The 20,199-nt window shown below is 51.6% G+C and overlaps 1 protein-coding gene across 9 annotated transcripts in view; it reads right to left on the reverse strand.

The window, feature by feature from the left end:
- The window catches only part of Rai1 (retinoic acid induced 1), a 99,665-nt gene that overhangs the window by 18,467 nt on the left and 60,999 nt on the right, over positions 1-20,199 (reverse strand). The window contains exon 3 of one of the 9 annotated variants that reach the window (XM_075992337.1): positions 3,780-4,136. The exons of 7 other annotated variants lie outside the window; for them this stretch is intronic. The gene's annotated coding sequence lies outside the window, so the exon portion shown is untranslated. Of the gene's footprint in view, positions 1-3,779; positions 4,137-5,930; positions 6,034-20,199 lie in introns of those variants that run through there. One more of the 9 variants, XM_075992342.1, reaches the window with a different exon arrangement.

Genomic DNA, 20,199 nt, shown 5'->3' on the forward strand with positions numbered 1-20,199 from the left:
AGCTGCTCCCAGTTGGCCCTGGAAAATGTTATCTTGAGGAAAGGTGGGGGAGGGGTGGGAAGAGACATGTCCCTGCTTCACCGGCAGCCCCCAGTCACTGGCCCTCCCACCCACCTAGAGTTGTTTTATGACCTTGTTGGTAGATACAGGGAAAACGGGGGAGGGGAGGGGAGCCTTACCTACTCAAGGCCTGAGAACCCAAGGAGGGGGCAGGGAAGGCACAGAAGATGTTCAGGGAGCAATGGCTAGGGTGGGACCCTTAGGGCCTCCCTCTCTGTTACAGATGAATAATAAATATAAGACTTGGTGGTTGGGAGATGGCTAAGGTTGGAGAACTTGCTGTACAAACATGGGGGCCTGAGCTTAAAACCCCAGTCCCCATGCAAAAAGATGGGCACAGCTGCGTGAACATGTAATCCCAGTAGCAAGGGGTGGGGGGAGGAAGAAAGGAGAAATAGGTATAGTCTGTTCTTGCTGGCTAGCTAGTAAGACAGCGAGACTGTCTTAAGGAAACAAGGTGAAAAGTGGCAGAAGGAAAAACTGGAGGTCCTCTTCCATGTGCTTCCATAAGGGAGCCGTCACCCATGTACACATAAAATAATATGCAGCCTGGCTGAGCCCAAATCATCAGCCATAGCCAGCTGTCTTGGAGGTTTTTATGGCTGGGCTTGCCGGGGAGGCAGGGATGAATCTCCATGGAAGCCACAAGAGCAGCCACAGGCCTTGAGACTAGGCTAGACCCCTTGGACTGAGGTCTAGCATGAGGAGGGACTGGTGAACCTGCTTAGGGCAGGCAGGGATGCTAGTAATGGCAAGGCAGCTCCACCCCAAAGCACAGCCTCTCAAGACCACCCCATGCTGACAACACCTTCTTTACAGGTCCCCCAGAAAGGGTCTGAGGCCCTGAGTAGCCAGAGGCAGGCAGAGAAGGAAGACAGAGACCGGGGTGTAGTTCACAGTTTTTACAATGCTTGCCTAGCATGCAGTCAGCAGCCCCACCACTGAAACAGAAAATCAGCAGGTTGAAGTGGTATAAACCCATGGTCCCAGTATCTGGAACCTGAAGCAAGAGGATCAGATCTCGAGTTCAGGACCAGTAGGCAGGTTAGGTGGAGATCTCAGTGGTCAAGTATTTGCCTAGCATTCAGGAGGCCTTCAGTACAATTACCAGCACAGTAACAAGCCAGTCTGGACGACACAGCAAAACTAACTGAAAAAAAAAAAAGTCCCAAAAGATGCTGGGGACCTCATGAGAAGCTGAATCTGAATTCTCCGGAGGATGTTTGAGAAGACCCCTTCCAACTCATCTTCCCTGCTATGCCAAGGCCCTGGAGTGGACTCTTAACACCATGCCCACAGGCCCTGTACCAGTACGACCCTACAGAGTTACTAGGATGCAATGGGTCACAGGGTGGATGCCCTCAGCAGCCGGGGCCCATAGTCCAGCCGGCCCTGTGCCCACTATCAGGGCTATCCTGTCTGTAGCCACGTTAGCTGCCACTGCTTCTTCAGCAGTCTCCTGCGGATACGTTGTTTTGGGTCACTTTATCCACCACCACCCATCTAAACAAGGAGACAAAGAATAGGCCTGACGGCCTTTCCTATCAGGTTCAGTTCAGGCTAGCCAGACCTCCCTGATACCACCCACAGTCAGGGTTCAAAGACCAGACATTCAGAGCTTTTCCATCCAGCACCCTGAGTAGCCAGAGTTCCCAGGCTGCTTAGGTTGGTCCACATTCCAAGCCCCAGCAGTACTGTACCATCCTTACAGAAGACTGAAACTGATCAGTACAGCCTTGTCCCCTCCCCTTCCCAGAAGGACCAGGACTTAACTTACTAGTGGAAGCAGCAGCAAAGAAGTGCCAAGCCAGTAGCAGGCTAAATGCCAGCAGGGTGCTGATCTTGGGCAAGCCTTTCACCTCCGTGGTCCTCAAGGCTTTTGCTAAGAAAACCATTCCCTGACATCTACACACCTCTTTGCCCAGCTCCACACCTTGGCTTCAGTGTGATCACTTTATTTTACATGAGACCCATGTGCCTCCTTCTGCACTTACCTTTTTGCCTTAACTTATTACTAATCTCCTCTAGAGTGAAAAGTTCCATAGGAGCAGGGATTTTTGCCTATTTTATTCATAACCATGTCCCCATTGCCCAGAATAATAAATATGCATTAAATGAATCATGCTTTAAATGTCACATGAACCCTGGGAAACCAATCCAAAGTAAGTGGTCAGGTTACGAGACATGGTATATTTGGATGGGGACTGGAGGGCATGGGCTAGGGCCTCAGACCCTTTCTCAAGGATGGACAGAATCCACTTTGGAGCAAAGTATTAGGTAGGGGGTTGGAGACGGGTTGTACATCTCAGTATCAAGTACAGGAGTGGAGGGGTGTGGGGGACGGGACAGAGCAGTCTTTTCTTTTCTTTTTTTTTTTTTTTTGGTTTTTCGAGACAGGGTTTCTCTGTGGTTTTGGAGCCTGTCCTGGAACTAGCTCTTGTAGACCAGGCTGGTCTCGAACTCACAGAGATCCGCCTGCCTCTGCCTCCCGAGTGCTGGGATTAAAGGCGTGCGCCACCACCGCCCGGCTAGTCTTTTCTTTTTGTAACAGGTCACAAGTCAGGAGTGTACAGTATGGGATGACTTTCATTTTCAAAAATGTTACAGGGCAGCTAGATAAAATGGCCTAGTGACCAAGTTCAATCCATGGAACCCACAATAGAACCAGCTCCAGAAAGTTGTTCTTTTACACACACACACACACACAGAGTCATTTTAAAAAAAAAAAGCTATCAACCAAGTCTCAAGGGTTTTTATTGTTGTTATTTAAACAGTGCAAAGTTCAAGAAGACTCTGTGGGCTCTCTCTCGACCATCAGCCCCAGGTGTCAAACACTGATGAAGCTGACACCCGTGCAGTTTAGCTCTGGCTTTGCTGGGTTGAGGACTTGGGTATTCAATGCAACAAGGAGCACCCCATAATATTTTCTGGATCCAGAGCAGGCCTTGGGAGCCGCATGGCCCAGGCAAACAAAGGTGAGTGACCGGGGTACAGCAAGGACGGAAAACCTACAGAGGTCGGCCACAGCTTGTAGAGGTGGTGGAGGGAGTGGCCACAGTAACATTCCACAGGAGACAGGTGAGGCCCTGCCCCTTCCCCCTCCTGGGACCCCTGCCAGGCTCCCAGGTGGGGCTCATGACAGCAGTAATTACATAATTAATGGTACAATGAGCTGCCTCCTAAGGGTAAGAGCCTGAAGGTAGGTGCTTTCTGCATTTTGCCATTAAGTTCCAAAGCCCTACTCTGGCCCCAGAGTTGCCCCTATAAATACTGTGACTAAGTGGAATAGAGGGACACTCCTGGCTTTGTGTTTATCATATTTTTAGCCTTCAGCCTCAGAGGATGAGGTCCAGAGAGCAGTTTCAGGAGGTAGGCGAGGGGTGGGCAGGACAGGAACAGTAGCTAAGGAGGAAGCGGCAGCAGTGAAGCTTGCACCCTCCCCTCCACAGCCTTTAGTGCTGGCGCCCACCAGCTCTTGGAGCCCATTTGGGATCGGCAAATGTCCAGGTGGGGATGGGCAGGGGGTTGAGGTTCCAGGGAAATGTGCACAGCTCCTGTAGTCTAAGGCACAGAAAGCTGCCACAGTGCTGCTGAAGGGCACCTGGGGCAGGAAGGGGAAGAAAGAGGTGAAGGAAGTGGCTGCCCTCCAGAAGCTGGGAGGCAGCAAACAGCAAGGTGGCTTCCAGTAGCAGCTGCCTCCTGTAGCAGCTACTGCCTACCTCGATCCAGTTCTGAGTTCAGTTGCTTATAGCCAGTGATCAATGTACCCTATTTCCGGGTTACTGGTCCCTGGTGCTTCCATGGCAGCTCTTCTTATGTGACCATAGGAATTCTAGGTCTGCTCTCCCAGCAGCAACAGCAGCAGCAGCAGCAGAGGGGTCTCTGGCTCATGACAGACAGTGCTGTCTTTAACCTCCTCGGAAGACAGTATCGACATTGGAAAGCAACCAGCCCCCAGGAACAGGGCACATTCTTCCTCAACATTCCAATCCCAAACTTGTAGAGATCAATGGAAGCCCAGAGAGGGTCAGTGACTTGTCCACCAGGCTCAGCAGCTGTGTGCCCCAGATGCCTCTCTGTCAAATAGAAACAGAGAACATGGCTTTCCTTCTCTATAACCCAACAGGGAAAGATCTTGCTGCCTCCGGAGCCTGGGTGGAACCTCCCCTGCTGCCTGCCCCAAGGGCTTCTCACTGCAGCACGCTGACAGCACAGGAGGTGCAACCCCGGCCCCCTCCCAGTGCCGGTTCCATCTGGGGGAGCCGGGCACTGGAGCCCCTCCTGCACCGGCCCCCAGGGGAGGAAGCCGCCTGTCAGGCTGCCTCGGCGTGTCAAATCCTCTTGCTGCCTAATTGTGAGACGGCGGCGTTTAAAGAAACGCTTTTCTGGCCGCCTGCCACACCGCAAACTGCTTGGTATAATTTTATTATTAAGGAGAGAGAAAAAGAGAAGGGGCTGGAGGAGAGAGAAAGGGGAGAGCGGAGGAAATTGCTTCGTCCAAGTCAGCTGGTGGAGTATTCCGCTCAATGTGAAAGCGGGGACAGCTTTCCAGTTGGCAAGCTGACTCCGTTAATTGCGCATTCAGTCTCTACTTAGGGTAATTGGAACGAAGCGGGGCCTAGCTCTGACAATTAGGGTCTGCGACTAGGCCATTAACCCTTCCCGCAACCAGCCCCCGCCCCGTCGACACCAGGCGGGGTAGGGCGCGGGCAAGAACCCCACACTGAGGTGCGGGCAGCAGCAGAGAGCTGGCTGGGGAGCCGCGCGGAGGGTGGGGTCTGCGGCCTCTCCGCCGCTGCTACAGATGTTTCGGCCACGTAAGACAAAGGCAGAACGCGGCCAGCGCCGGGAGAAAATCCGCAGGACTCCCTCAGGGGCAGGTAAAATTTCACCTTCCATTGGTACTCCCCTCCCCCCTCCTCGTCTCCCCGGCCTTCCGCCAATCCGGAGAGGGCCACCAAAGACGCCGCGACGCCTCCTCCGCAGCCCAGCCCACTGACCCCAGCAAGGTCACGGCGACCTCCGGCACACCCGCCTGTCCTCAGCCAGCGACCCGCAGGGGCTGTGGGCGCCCGGAGAGGAAGGGGGCGCTGCGCTTGCCGTGAGGCAGAGGCAGCAGGGATGCTCCCCTCACCTCCCTCCCGCCTGCACCCGGACCTGGGGGCGGCCCCCCAGCCTCCATCATTCATTTTCCTGATTCCCGCTATAGCCGCCCTCGGAAGTCAGCCGAGTGAAGCAGCTGTTCCTTGCACACTCCACTTGACCAAAGATGATGATAAATGAGGCCACGGCTGCGTCAGGGACGCGGCGGCGAGGACCGTGCAGGGCGGGGCGTGGGGTCTGCAGCCCCCGCACCCTGCTAGGCTAAGTGAGCGCCCGCGAAGGATCACGTCCGAGCCCCCCGCCCGGCAGACCTTCCCGCAGGTCCGCACCCTTCCTCGAACGCTGGGGTCCCCGCGGCATCCTCGCCTCCTCCCCCAGCACGCGCGCCCCAAACCTATTAATGCTCGTAAATAATGAATAAAGGAGCGCTTCCTACTGCCGCGCTGGGTGCGGGCGGGGCGGCAGCCAGAAGCTCGAGGCTGGGGAGAGCGCCGCGGGCCGGGCCGAGGGGCCCGGGCGCGCGGCCCCGCACACGTGCAGCCGTGGCGTGCAGGCGGCACCCCGCCCGGCGGCGGAGGAGGGGAATCCCGCGCTGCCCTCCCCAACGCCACCTCCCCTGGAGTCCTCTGGCACCGAACGAGGCGAGAGAGTGAGCGTGAGCTTCCCAGCCGAAGAGGGTTATTTTTAACCTGCCCCCCTTTCTATATCTGCCTCGGCGGTACGCGCCCGCCCGCCCGCTCCAGCAGCCGAGGACGCGGGCTCCTCACCTCGCTCGTAGGCTCCGGACTCCGCGCCTCCCCCGGCCCGGCCCCCGCCCTTGAGCGGGCAGAGCGCCGCTACATCTCAGCCTGGAAAGGGCCGATTAGGAGCCGCGTGCCTTTCAGCTAAATATCGGAACCGGGTGGGATGGGGGCGGGGAGCCGGCGCTCGTCCCCTCGCCTCCCTCGCTCCCTCCCACCCTGTGCGGAGTGGCGGTGCGAGGCGGCTCCAGCTCCCCGCCAGCCTGAAAACAGCCGGCCGGAGCACCGAGTCCCCCTGGGGTTCTCGGCCTGGTCTCAGCATCCTATATAGTTCGCAAAAGCTGGAGCTCCCAAAGCACGGACCCTCAGGCAGCAGCGGCGCCAAGCGGGGCGCAGCCACCCCCACCTCCAGTCCCTTTTCCTACGCCACTAGACAAATAAGCCATTTGGACAGCAGTGGGCTGGTCTTGCCGGAAACTTCAAAGGAAGACCCTTCCCGAGCCAGGGTCTGGGGAAATGCCAGGAGCACACACAGGAAGCTCCAGCGATTGCTTTACTCCTCTTGTTGGTCTGCCTAGGCTTGCCCTAGGGAGAACCCTAGCTTGGCTCTCCTCCTTCAGACCTTTCCTCCCTCAGAATGAGGTCGCAGGAAGTTCGCGTCGGTTGTGGTTGCCCTTCTCTCCCAAAGGCCACCCACCTAAACCTCATTGTGCCCTCTTTAGAAGAGCTGAGCATCAGATGGGCAGCCGAGCCAGGACCAGCATTTGACTGGGTCCCCCAAGTATCCTGGCGCTTTCCAGACTGTTCTTAGCCCAATCCAGGAGTCTCAGGAGGCCTCTCCCTCTTTAAGGAGAAGGCAGTTAGGGGTGGCAGCAAGCAGGGAAAGTGAAGGAAGTGGTGGCCATCCCAGGCACAGAAACCAGGGGTTTAGCATAGCAGTTCTCAACATGTGGGTTGTGTTCCTTTCACTGAGTCACCTAAGACCATTGGAAAACACAGAAATTTACATTACGATTCATAACAGTAGCAAAATTACAGCTATGAAATAGTAACAAAAGCAACTTTATGGTTGTGGGGTCACCACAACATGAAGAACTATATTAAAAGGTCGCAGCATTAGGAAGGTTGAGAACCACTGGTTTAGCAACAGAAAAGAACATAGTCTATCTGGGCACTGGAGACTGTTCTCTTTAGGCTTGTCTTGACTAGATGAAAAAAAAATGGCCGTAAGAGGCTGGGGTTTTAGCTGGGTTCATCCTCCACAGTGCAGCCCCATAGCAGCAGCAAGCACGTAAGAGGCCTAGCAGGCCAGAGGTTGATACCCTAGGGTGGCTTTAAGCTGGGAGGGCCCTGGAAGCCAGGCAGGGTTAGGAGGGAGAAGAGGACTGGTGCTTAGGCAGAAACAAGGTACTGGGGGATGGTACACATTGGGCTCTGCCTTCCCTGGGTCTAGAAAGTTCTTCCCATCTCACTATTCACCCCTGCTCCCCACCAGAGGCTGATGCTGTTTGGAGAGACCTCCTGGTGCCTCCAGAGGTCTTACTTCCACCCTCAACTATCCTTCCCAAGGTGTAATGTCAATTCTCACATCCAGAAGTGGAAATGGCACCAAAGAATAGAAAAGGCTGTTCTAGACTCTACTCTTTTGGGGGCTCTGAAGGCAGGGTTCTAAGCTGGGCTGGGGGATGAAACGTGGTTCCTCGGGGTAAAAACAAATGAACAGGCATAGAATTTCAGAACACTGGTCTGCAGGGGGAGAGAGGAGAAGGACAGGGACAGAAGAGAAGTGTCACAATGGCCAACCCACTGTCAGGGCTTCTTGGCATGAGACTGAATCTCACAGAGCATTCTCCTCCAAATATACTGCCTCCAAATGGCTGTCATAATAAGTTCCAAATTCGTCAATGGCTGGATGTTCCTGTGCAGTGCCACGCTGCCCCAACAGACTAGACTACTGCTGATTCTGATCTAACGACTTTTCAAGCTGGGGAAGTGCTGGGCTTGCAGCTGCTCTCACCACAGCAAAAGGAGAACTTGCAGTTGTGCCATGCTGGTGGCTGTCCTGACAGAACCAGCCTCAGTGAGAGTAAGCTGGCAGCCTCTGTTCCAGGGGCAACCTGGGAAAACTTACTGGGGACCTTCCTGAGCCCAAGTGGGAAGCTGGCTGATTACCTCTCCATACAACTATAAGATGGGAAGTGGTTAAGAGAAAACACAAAGCCTGGGCAGCTAAGTCCAGTACCCAACTGTTTTGAACACTGTTGCTGGTTCTGTACCCAGGCCCAGGCCCACTTGGATCTTGCCTCTGATTGCATTCAACTTTTCTAGAACTCTCTGAGTTTCAGACCATAACTTTGGGGAGGGCCCTTTTCCAGCTGCACACAGCTAACTTGGCTTGACCCACAGCTGCCTCACTTTGGAAACTTGTGGGAGAACTCTTCATAATTGGTAGAGAATGGCAGATTGGAGCCTTTCCCGAGAGGCTCCAAAGGTTAATGCAGCCAGGGTACTTGGAAAGCTCATGGGACTTGGAATTGAGTGAGAGATGCAATCTCTCCATATCCTCCATGATGGAGTCCTGACAGTGAGCAGCTGAGGGTTCAAATCTCAGCTCCTGCATACATATCTGGATAACCTTGGGCATTTTACTTAACCACTCCATGTTTCATGCTCTTGAGATGTAAAATGTCCTAGGCACCTAACTGGCAAAGTGATATATAAGACTATGCCCATTGTGGAGTGGGGGGGTGGGGTTGCTGGATTTGGGCTCTTTCCAGTCAGGCCTGCCCTTCCCTTCATAGATAGGCCCAGCTCTGTGGGTGCTCATCAGGACACCACTCACTTGGTTTTCTCAGCATGGAGGAGATACAGGCCTGGTGCTGCCTCTGCCTGGCTGGTGACACATGGAAAAGGGGAGCCCTAGTCTAGATGGGGTGGAGAGGTTAACTAGTTCTACCTCGATGAAGTACCTTCTGGCAATATGGATCCAAATAAAAACTCCATGTGGCCACTGTGCAAAGTCGTCAGTCACCTGCAGCAGACAACACGGGAGTCCCCTAAGTAAGTGTCCACCCAAGGTAACAACAACAAAGGAGTAAAATGAGAAGGAAAGCAGAACTGATTCTAAGGGTAAAGCTGCATCCTTCAGGCCACAGGCCACCTGCCTCCACCTCAGCAAGACTGGATGGAGACAGGCTGCCTAGAGGTTACAACTTCCTGTATCCTGCACTCTCTTTGGTACGAAGGATACTAAGGCTCCCATAGGGTATAGAGTTGGGTCTGACATTGTCTACACAGATCTTCACGGGTGGGCAGCTGCCACCGGGCTGGTGTTCAGAGGCACTCTTATAGTTTTTGTGCAACCTTCCTCTTCCTTCTGTGTGGACCAGCAATACACTATCCTGTAATCCTTCCAACAAAACAGCATGTAAAATGTACAGCCAAATGCCACCCAGAATTTGTGAACCCAAAGGCTAGGAACTGAGGACTGCTGGAGATAAGGGATCAAATCCTACCCCTAACGGAGCTGTGTGGGGCTCTGTGCAAGTAGAGATTAAAAGAGATCATATGGACAGAGCTGTCAGAGCAGCCTCGAGTAGACCTGGGACCTATCCGTCCTTTTGAAAGGTAAATATTGACATACTTTTTATAGCAGAGGCAAAAGGCTAGAAATCCCAACTGGTCTTTGCTGCCTGCAAAGGTGTAGCCAGGAAGACAGGAACTCCTGGGCGTCACCCAAGTCTGACTTCCATCCTCCCACCAGCTGGTTACTGTTAGGTTGGCAGACACACTGTTTGGGCACACAGGCCTTGTGGCGGTGGCCTGAGCAGGGTCCTGTCACTTGTGGCAACTTTGGGTGGAACTGACTGACAGACTGGCTGAAGGCCCTGTAGTCCCAGGCCTGTGGAAGGTTTTGGATAGCTTGCTGTGCTTCACTGTGGTCTAGAGCCAGCTTTTTCCAGAGTGTCCTCAAAGGAGTCTTTGGAAAGAAACACCAAGTACCTAAGACCCTGGGGCTGACTGGCTCTGTGACCTCAGGTGAGTTACCCCCCTTCTGGGCCTGTGACTCCTCAACTTTTAAGTAGGGACAGCAGTTAAACATCCCTCTCCCAGGGTTGAGAGACCCCACTAAGAAACAGAAATATCTTGTTACCATCACACTATGACCAACTCATTGACCTTCCAGGCCCTGACTTCTGCTCTGAGCATCAGTCACATTTTTCTCTGCACTTTGCAAACAAGGCATAGAAAAAGGCTTAGGGCATTTGTGTATTCGATGAAAGATCTAACAGCATTATATAATTCAGGGCAGAAGACTCTACATGTAGTTGGGGCATAAGTCACAATGTTTTTGTCTCCAGAGAAACCATAAGGAACACAAGAATCCTACCTTATCGAGAATGCGATTAAATCCTAAGAGGCCAAAGGATATCTTGGGAGCAGAGCATCAAGACTTGGGTTTAAACTGAAGCCTGGCCCTGATGCTCTAGTCAGCACAGGGGCACTAGGCGAGACCTTCAGAAAAGAAGGTCCTTTTAGGGCTGCAGGGGCTCCATTCAAGCTAACGTGTTTCCTTCGTGGTTACTGTCTGGTACACCTGACCCACTGTCATCTTGGCCACCTTCATGCCAGCTATGGGAGTTGAGCAGATGGTTTTGCACACAGAGAAATCAAGGCTCACTGAAGACAGACTTGTTCAAGGCTCTGAAGCTCACTTCCTGGAATTGCTGAGCTTTCCAATAGACTAGAAAGCCCCTCCACCCACTCTGACCCCCCCCCACTCATTCATTTCTTCCGCACTCATCTGTCTATAACCCCACCACCACCTGCCCATCTACCAACCTGCCAACTACCCTTCCATCTGAGCAGCTCCCAAGTGTCTACTCTGTGCCACACAGAGACAGCAAAAGATCAATACCCTTGTAGAAGACAAAGGCCGGACTCACACCTGGGACGGACACAGGATCAGAGGGATAACCCAGAGGAAGTTCTGAGTCCTGAGGGAGCTACAGGGATTACTGAGAAGGGAAAAGGCTGCTGAGGCCAAGAGGCAAGGTCTGAAAATGTGGGTTCTTAAGTTGGATTTGGAAACGAGACAGGCAGAACCCAGATCACAAATGTGTTACTTGACAGTGAGCTGCAGAGCACAGACAAGAGCAGGGGTGACACCACCAGATATATGTATGCTAGGATTCGTTGTGGCTACAGTGAGGGGCGGATAATAGAGGATCCGTTAAGATGAAGCTAGAGTATCTCCTAGAGAGCAGTGATGGGGTCAGACTACTAACCTGCCAATGAATGTCCTCAACTCAAGTCTGACAACTCTTGGTGGGCCAGAACCAGGCAGGGAGGACCAATTCTTACAGGTAACCTAGTGCATGTCTGAAGCCCAGAGGACAAAGGAGTCCCACAGCATGGGACTCAAAGCCTACCAAACTTTCATGTCCAGCTCACCAGCCCTGCTAAAAAGGGTGAGGCCTGCCTGGTGGTGGTCACCCTCCTCAAATGTCCTCCTTGTCTTATTGGGAATCAATGGGAGGGAGAACCACTCCTAGTACAGGGTGATGGAAGACAGGTGCTAGGACAGAAAGGAATTATGGACAGCTGTGTGTCAGCCCCAGCTCTGCAGCGAAGGAAGGGCATCCCCGAGTGACGGCTGTGGACCTAGGCAAAGGTCAACAGGAGCACTGAGAATGCCACATAGCCTCTATGGGGGGGGGGGTCTGCGTATGTTTTGGTACCCTTCTGTTCAGATATGCCTGCCTTCCTTACATACTAGATTGGCTCCTGGTCCACACAGCTTCCAGGGCTCCTTGTCCATTTTCCCCTCATAACCTTCAGGAACCTTCACCAACAAAAGACCTTCTCCCACACAACTGCATTTAGAGATGCTCACTTGCTATCCTAAGAAACTCAAAAGCACAGCTCAGGCCTTTGATGGATGTGTTTGAATTGGGGTAGGAAGGATCAGGCTGTGGAGGGCCGTATGTTTGTCAAATGAATGAGTGGATAGGTAGATGGATGAAGTCCACCCTCGAGAAAAGACATTGCTACTTTTCTAGGCCTGTAAAAAAAAAAAAAACATGATTCCCTAGAGTTTTTAAGAACATGGCAGATAATTCCCAGGCCCTCATCTTGGTGCCTGGGCTGGGGAACTCAAGTGGGGCCCCAAAACCTCAGGCCAAGCTCCTGTCTACATATTAGGTACTCCAAAGTAACCTGTCCTCTTCAGAACCCTGTCCGGGGGAACAGCATATCTGCACAGGCAGAGGCAAACGCCTGCCCATAGGCTGGCATCTCTACAGCTCAGGAGAGCAGGCTGTTTGTCATCTGCTGAGGACTATGGGGATGCTTTAAGATGAAATTTAAGCCCATTAGTGCTTAGCTAACGTCATCAGCAGCAACAGCAGAAATGAGGGTGGCAGGGAGTGTGAACGCCATAAACTGCCAGGGTCAGTGCCGCCTCCCTCCTTAGACCTGGCTTCCATGCTCTGCCCTGTCCACACAGACATCCAGTATCACTGGCAGCTCTACCCCCTGCCCTGGTCAATCCTTAAGATCCAGCCCCTGGGTCAGCATGTGACCAGAGCCGGCAGGCTGAGGCATGAGAAAGGAATCTGCCAGGGAGCCCGAGTATGGCAGAGACAGCAGCTCCTTAATCTGGTTCCTTTGATAACTTCTGTCTTTTTATGCACACGCAAGGATCGCAGCTCTACCCTGCTCAGCCGTCTCCCTGCAGCTAATGCCTGACAGCTCTGTTTATGTCTCCCCGTAATTCTGCAGCTTTATGGTTTTTTTTTTCCCTTTCCGGGGCCATTAAGCTCACAGCTACAGGCTCCATCCCCTGCCCCCGCCTGCCTTTGTCCTTGAGGCCTAGCTGCCCCAAAGCTCTTTGGGAGATAGGCTGTTCCCTCCTGGCTAGTGGATAAGAATCCTGAACCCCAGACCTTGTCTGCAGGCCTCACTCAGGCCAGTCCACAAGCTCTCCTGATACCAACTCCTTCATCCTGCCATCACAGGTGATGTTAGCCTGTTCCCAAGGCAGATCCCACAGATGGCGCCTGGTGGGCTGGCTGAGCCCCTAGCATTGCCCCATATCTGCCCTAATTCTGTTTTCCCTCTTCCCTCCTTTGGCATCTCTGAGTGACTGATTTCTTTCCAGAACCAAGGCCCCTTTCTGAGGACAAAAACCACTGGTGCCATCTCTCTTCTTATTCTCTGGATCTTCTGATGGGGAGCTAGTATATCCCTGGCATCCTGCACTCCATAAATTCTCTCACACAACCATTTACCTGGGTTCCCCTGCCAAGGTTCCTCCAACCTCACTCCACAATACAGAGCATGCCACATGTCCAGCCACACAGATTCTATGCCTACAACCCAGAGGGCTCTCCTGGTCTCTAGCCTCTGTTCATGGCGCTTTATTACTATAAAGCCTTCAGTGTTCCCCCACCCTTACCCTCACTTAGTGTGCTGTACCTCCAGCCCTAAGACCTCCTGGACTGCAGATGCCCTGTACTTCAGTAGGCACCAGGTCTCAACCTTCCCCAGCTCCGTTAGCCGGAATCAATTCTTTCCTTCTGTGTATTGTATAAGCCTCTCCTAAACCCCTACAGACTCACATCCTGTACCCCACCAAGTGCAAGCTTTCTGAATGCCCTAAGTGGGTTCCTATGCTCCTCAGGCCTCAATGGCCACACCTCTCAGCAATAGTCTCTTGGTGCACCACGCTAAGGACACAAGTGAGACGAAGCAGGGTCACACTGGCCAGAACTAGCCCCTGAAAGTTGATTGTAATATTTAAAAAGCAGAGCCCTGTTTTGTCTCCTCCTTTTGGAGTGATAGCCACTTCCACTTTGAGGCTTAGGGCCTCAACTCTGGGGTGGCCCAGTAGAAAAGGAAGGAACTCTGCGCCAGACTCTGGGGAAACCACAGCACACAGCCGCTGGCTCCTATACAGACTTAAGAGCCTTCTACCTGCTTCCTTTAGACTGCTTCCTGCTGAGCTGCTTATCAGGGTCCTGCCCTATGTGTGCTCTAAGTCCCTCTGGCACATGCTCAGCTGCCCCTCAAACTGCTCAGCACCATCATCCAGCCTTCTGAATACTAGGTGGCCTGGCCCTGTCCTTCTACCTCCCTCATGGATGGGTAGCAGGATATCTTGCCTGGCACTACCCACCTAGCCCAAGAAGACTAAGAAACAATGTCCCCACTGTATATGCCTCCTTTTCTTTTGTCTATAGCCCAAGGCTTGACCCTATTATCCCATATCTCAGAATGTGAGGCCAAGAGTTCTGAAATGGCCAACAGAACCCTTAACCCATGTGACCCTGGGAAGCACCTGACCTCCACAGAAAAAAATAAATTCTCCTCTGCACAGGTCACCAGGCAGACAGAGGTGTGGGAAACTTCATGGAATTCTGCTGCCAAGCATCAGGGAAGCTTTGTGACGTGTGAAGCCCTTGCTGAAAGCAGCGAGATCACATCAGTGATCGCAGAGCTGTACCACAAACGGTATTTTTCAATATGGGCCCTGGACAGCCAACTTGGTGGGGAGGGGTCATGGACACAGCTGGGAACTGTCCCCAGATCCCCGGAGTCCTGCTGAGCACTGCAGCAGGACCAAGAGTTAATGCTTACCCACCCCTGTGGCCAGCTGTGCCCAGGCCCCAGCCCATCACCCTGACAACAACACATGCTCCTTTCACCAAGCAGTTACTGGCTACAAAGCACATGCTTCCACCAAGGCAACTGGCAAATAGCCACCAGACTCGGAGGTTGGGTTGGGGCTAAGGTTCAGAGATGCAAAGTCCTTGGCCAAGAGGTGGGAACATGGTTGCTGGAGGCAGCACCAGCTTTGGTACCCCACTGACTATATGCCCAGAAAGTATCGTCCAGTGCCTGCTCTGCCACACGCATCACCAGGCTTTCTTTCATCTGCGAGGGGGTCTCGGAGACAGGCAACATAACTGTATCCCTCAGCAGAGCCTGAGAAATATGCGACAGGCTCTCTCCCCGTACAGGGGCAAGAATCAAGAGTCAGAGAAATCAATCAACCAACTCCTGCAAGATCACTCAGCACAGCTCCACAGCAGCAGGGCCTCCGAATCCCAGTCCACAGTATCACTGCTTCCAAAGAGCTTTTCTTTTTGCTCTTCTTCCTTTTCGAGACAGGGTTTCGCTGTGTAATAATCCTAGCAGTCCTGGAACTAGCTCTTGTAGACCAGGCTGGCCTCGAACCCAGAGAACCACCTGCTTCTGCCTCCTGAGTGCTGGGATTAAAGGCGTGCGCCACCACCACCCGGCTCAAAGAGCTTTTCTTGTTATAGACAAATGCTTGGGGTCCAATATACAATGAAAGAGGCACAGAAGCAGGTGTTCAATACAATCCCATTTTGTGACACAAAAAGCAGACATCAATGTCTTCTCATCAAAGAGTTTGGAGGTGCCTACTATTTTTTTTTTTCATATTTTTTCCAGCAAGGTTTCTAAAAAGACCAGCAGTTCTGTTTTCTAGAATGAATGGGGACAGGAGCTGGTGCAACCAAATTCTGGTTAATAGAACGTTGCCATAGTTACCATATACTCATCGTACATCCTCTTAGACCAAGAGCCAGTTTTAGCCTTTGGTGGTCTGGGCTCTCTGTCATTCTATGTTGATTCAGAAGGTTCCTTGGGACCTAAGGTCCCCTCCACAAGACACAGCATCCTGGATTATACAGGCCTGTGGGAAGAAAATCTGTCCCACTGTATGCCATGCTGTGTTATCCAGTCAGCCATGATGGTCCTCACCTGTCTCCACCTCCCTTTTCTTCCTGGCATTTTGATTTTACTGGGGTGGCCCACAGCTCTGGTGCTTAGGGAATTCAGGCCCACTGTGGGGCCAGGCTGGGCAGACATTCCTAACACAGCTCCCACACTCAAACCACCGTTCTGTAGACAGCTCTGGACCACCCCTACCCAGAGAGGCCCCTGGGCCTGTGGCCTGAGAGCAGCTGACAGCTCCTCAACAGAAGCAGGCCACCCCGAAGCCTGAGTGACACTGTACGTTCTGACAAAGATGCCGACACTCACATCAAAGCCTCATTTTTCTTCTTCCCGTTAGGCACTGAAACCATTTACATAAAGAGCCCCACATGGGTCTGCAACAAAGATGCATTTCTCCGGGCATCCTTTTCAACCTCCCAGACACTGCCTGTCAGACCTGCCCCTTTCTTGGGGCGGGTGTCTAAGCCCTATACTTAGGTCATCTAGACACAGGGCTAGGGGAGACCAGTGGAACAATAACTGTGCCCACAATTTCTAGTTTGATGGTGCAATAGATCAAACCCAAGGCCCCCAACATTCAGGTGTTGCAGCACTGAGTCACAGCCTCACCCCTCTTAATTCTTTACAAACAAAAATGAAGATCCCGTGGTGGTGTTACACGCCTTTAACACAGCACTAAGGGAAGCAGAAGCAGGTAGACCTCTGAGTTTGTGGGCAGCCTGGTCTACAGAGTAAGTTCCAGAACAGCCAGGGCTACACAGAGAAACCCTGTCTGAAAACACCAAACAAGAAAAAAAGAAAAAAAAAACCTAACCAATCTATAAGAATCTTAGTCAAGATGGAAGGGTCTCTGGAAAGAGCGGGCCAGCTGAGCGGCAGCAGTTTCCTCTGTGCATCCAATCCCAGGCATCTGGCTCTGCGGGGCGGAGGCCGACTGAACTACTGCAGTCAGGCCTGCGTGCCAGATCTTCCCAGTGGCAAAGGCCAAGTTCACAGTCGGCAGCTGCTGCTCCTGTCATTTCTTCAGCTCATTCTGGGTGGTCCAGGGCAGCTCCTAAGCAGTCTTGTTCTCTGACAGCTAGGACCTAAAGCCTTCAAGCCTTACTTTTAAGCAAATGAGCTCTCTTGGCTCCTCTTTTAAGTGCAAGTCTCACCACCTGTGAGTAAAAATACCTAGCTCCTGTCCCAAGCACCTCCCTTGGTCCAGAAGTATCCTGTACAATTCCTGGGCCAGTTCATCTGGCCCGGGTCAGACGGGTCTCTGGGTTGTGGAGGATCCTAACATGTGCAGTGAATGAGCTCTGCAGCCAGGGATTGCATAACTGCCTAGGTCTAGCGTGTGCTGGAGTGCCACCATGTGACTCATAGAGTAAGGCCTACATGTTGCCATTTGGGGATCAATGTTCCACACTATCTGTAGAACTTTCTTTATGGAATTTTTAAGGAGATCTTCAAAAACCTTATTTTTGTGTGTACAGTACAACCCCGTAAGTCCCATGAAAATGTACGACACAGGAACATTTCTGGATTCTGAGGCTGAAGCTCTCCTCTGTCCAGGTGAGTGCAGTGTCCTGGCATCAGATGGGATGACACACAAAAGCCACATGCTCTAAAACTCTCGTGGCAGTTAGCATAGTGGATCTGTGTCCAGAAGACGCTTGCACTGTAAGCTGTGACAGTGTTCAACAGAAGTAGGAGAAAAACACGATTCTATTTTATAGTTCAGTTACCTGTAGTTAGGCCCACTCAGAAAACACTAAATGGAAAATTCTACAAGTTAGCAACTTATACATTGATTAACTTTGTATTAGTTACCGTTTATCTTTTTTGTTTGTTTTTTGAGACAGGGTTTCTCTGTAGCTTTGGAGCCTGTCCTGGAACTAGCTCTTATAGTCCAGGCTGGTCTCAAACTCACAGAGATCCGCCTGCCTCTGCCTCCCGAGTGCTGGGATTAAAGGCGTGCTCCACCACCACCCGGCCTACTCTGTTCATCTCTTAACTGTGATTACTTCATGCACTGAACTTTAGGTATTCATCAGCACTGAAGAATAGGGCATGTGTTCAGGCACTGGTAGCATAGAGCTTTAATCCCAGCACTTGGGAGGCAGAGGTAGATAGATCTCTGTGAATATGAGGCCAGCCTGGTCTAATAGTGAGTTGTAGACCAGTCAGAGCTACACAAATAATAAACAAAAACGACAATCTAATTGGAGCTAGAAAGATGGTCCAGCTGTTAAAAGCACTTGTTATTCTTGCAGAAGACCCAAGTTCGATTCCCATCACACACACAGTGACTCAAAACTATTCAGAATTCTAGTTCTGGGGATTTAACACCCTTTTCTGACCTCCGCAGGCACAAGGTACATGGCATAAAAGCAGGCAAAACAGCACAGAGTGTGGTGACTTTAATCTCAGCACTCAGGAGGCAAAGGTAGGCACGTTTCTGTCATTTTGAAGGCAATCTGGTCTACACAGTAAATTCCAGGACAGCCAGGGCTATTTAGAGAAACCCTGTCTCAAAGAAATAAAACCAAAACACCACCAACAAAAACCCATGCAGGAAAAAGTCACATGAATGAAATTAATAAAGCTAAAAACAATGCTTTTGAAGAAAAACAGGCAGGGGGGGGCATAGTGGATCACATCTTTAAGCCCAGCACTCGGGAGGCAGAGGCAGGTGGATCTCTATGAGTTCGAGGCCAGCCTGCTCTACAAAGTAAATTCCAAGACAACCAGAGCTACATATTGAGACCCTGTCTTCAGAAAAACAAAACAAAACAAAAATATAAAGAAAAAAGTAAAACAGTTTATGTAGGTTTGATACCATCCAGGGTTTCAGGCGTCACTGGTGTCTTAAGGTGTATTCCCCTAGGATAAAGAGAGACTATTATTTATGCACACTATTGGTCGCCTGTCACTTTTTTTAAATATTTATTTATTTATTATGTATACAATATTCTGTCTGTGTGTATGCTCGAAGGCCATAAGAGGGCACCAGACCCCATTACAGATGGTTGTGAGCCACCATGGGGTTGCTGGGAATTGAACTCAGGACCTTTGGAAGAGCAAGCAATGCTCTTAACCTCTGAGCCATCTCTCCAGCCCCTCGCCTGTCACTTTTGTGCCTGTTGTGAGGTTAGTATCATGGCAGAAGCATGGGGAGCAAACTATTGTCTCAAGTAGGGAAAAGGAAAGGGAAAGAGGCGCTGTCTCATGGGCCCTTTGATCACAGGCTCCTAGTGACCAAAGATATTTTATTATTCTCTGCCTCCCCAAAGTGCCAAGACAAGGAGACATGGGCCTTTGGAGTCATTTAAAATATTTAGCCAGGTGTAGTGCAATCCCAGCACTCAGGGAGCTAAGGGAGGAGGATTTCAAGGTCAAGGCCCCATCTCAGAAAAGCAAGTGCTGGTATGTGCTCCATGGTAGTGTACTTCCTGCTGGGTTCCATCTCCAGCACTAAGACTGGAGAGAGAAATGAACCAAATTTTAGCATATGCAATGACAGCTAAAATGGCAATGAAAACAAACCACTGCTACCCACGATATGGATACGACAGCAAGGAAAGCAAACAAGACAGAGGCCTGCACATGTGTGACCCTCTGGTGGAAACACCTGAGAAACATGCCAGACTTCTGGAGCTGCTGATGTTGCTTTTCTCATGTGGAAAAATCAGTTACACGCAGTTTTTGCTGTATGCAAAAAACCATCTACTGTTCACTCACGAGCCATGTTCTTCCTGTGGACCAGCCAATGAGAAGTCAGGAAGTAAAGCAGGACTACAAGTGTGGTCGGCAGCAGAGCATTTGTTCAGCATTGTGACACTCCGGATTCAACCTCTAGTACATGTGCCCCAACGTGAAACACACGATCTTGGACTACTTTATTCAGACCCACTGTGGTGCCAAACTCTGCTCAGACTCAGCTCAGAGGCTAAAGACAATTTCTGCATGGTATGTAGGAGGCTCTGGGTTTGATGCCCAGAACCACCACATAATCTGGGTTCAGTGGTACATGTCTGGAATCCCATCACTCAGGAGCTAGAGGCAGGAGGATAAGTTGTTCTTGGCTATAAGAGACTCTAAAAAGACCCACTTGACCTACATGGCCAACATTAGTGCCCCCTCCTAAATACTTCCTATGCAAGCATGCACGTCCCCATCCTCAGAAGTCAAGCTGGCCAGGTGGCCTCCTGGAGAATGGAGGACAGGTGCTGTGCAGCCATGTGCCTGTCTCTCTTCCTCCGTGAAATGAAGGCTCTTCAGATGGCGCTGCTCCATCTGCCTGCCCAAATCGCTGGATAATGTCAGTGAGCCATCTATCTCTTGGTTCCAACACAGACACACAGAATAAGTACGAGAGAAAACTGTGCTGGTACTTAGGGTGTTTGTGATGAGGCATAGTGAGTGCCTCCAGACTACTCTGAGGGCCTTCAAGGTTCTTGGTGGCCTGTATCCTGACTTCTCTGGCTTTGCAAATCAGAAACATTCTGGGTTCCAAGGATTCTGTATACTAGGCTTGCGTGAA

This window comes from Microtus pennsylvanicus, chromosome 11 (genome assembly GCF_037038515.1).
Source record: "Microtus pennsylvanicus isolate mMicPen1 chromosome 11, mMicPen1.hap1, whole genome shotgun sequence".
In the NCBI taxonomy this organism is placed as follows: Eukaryota; Metazoa; Chordata; class Mammalia; order Rodentia; family Cricetidae; genus Microtus; species Microtus pennsylvanicus.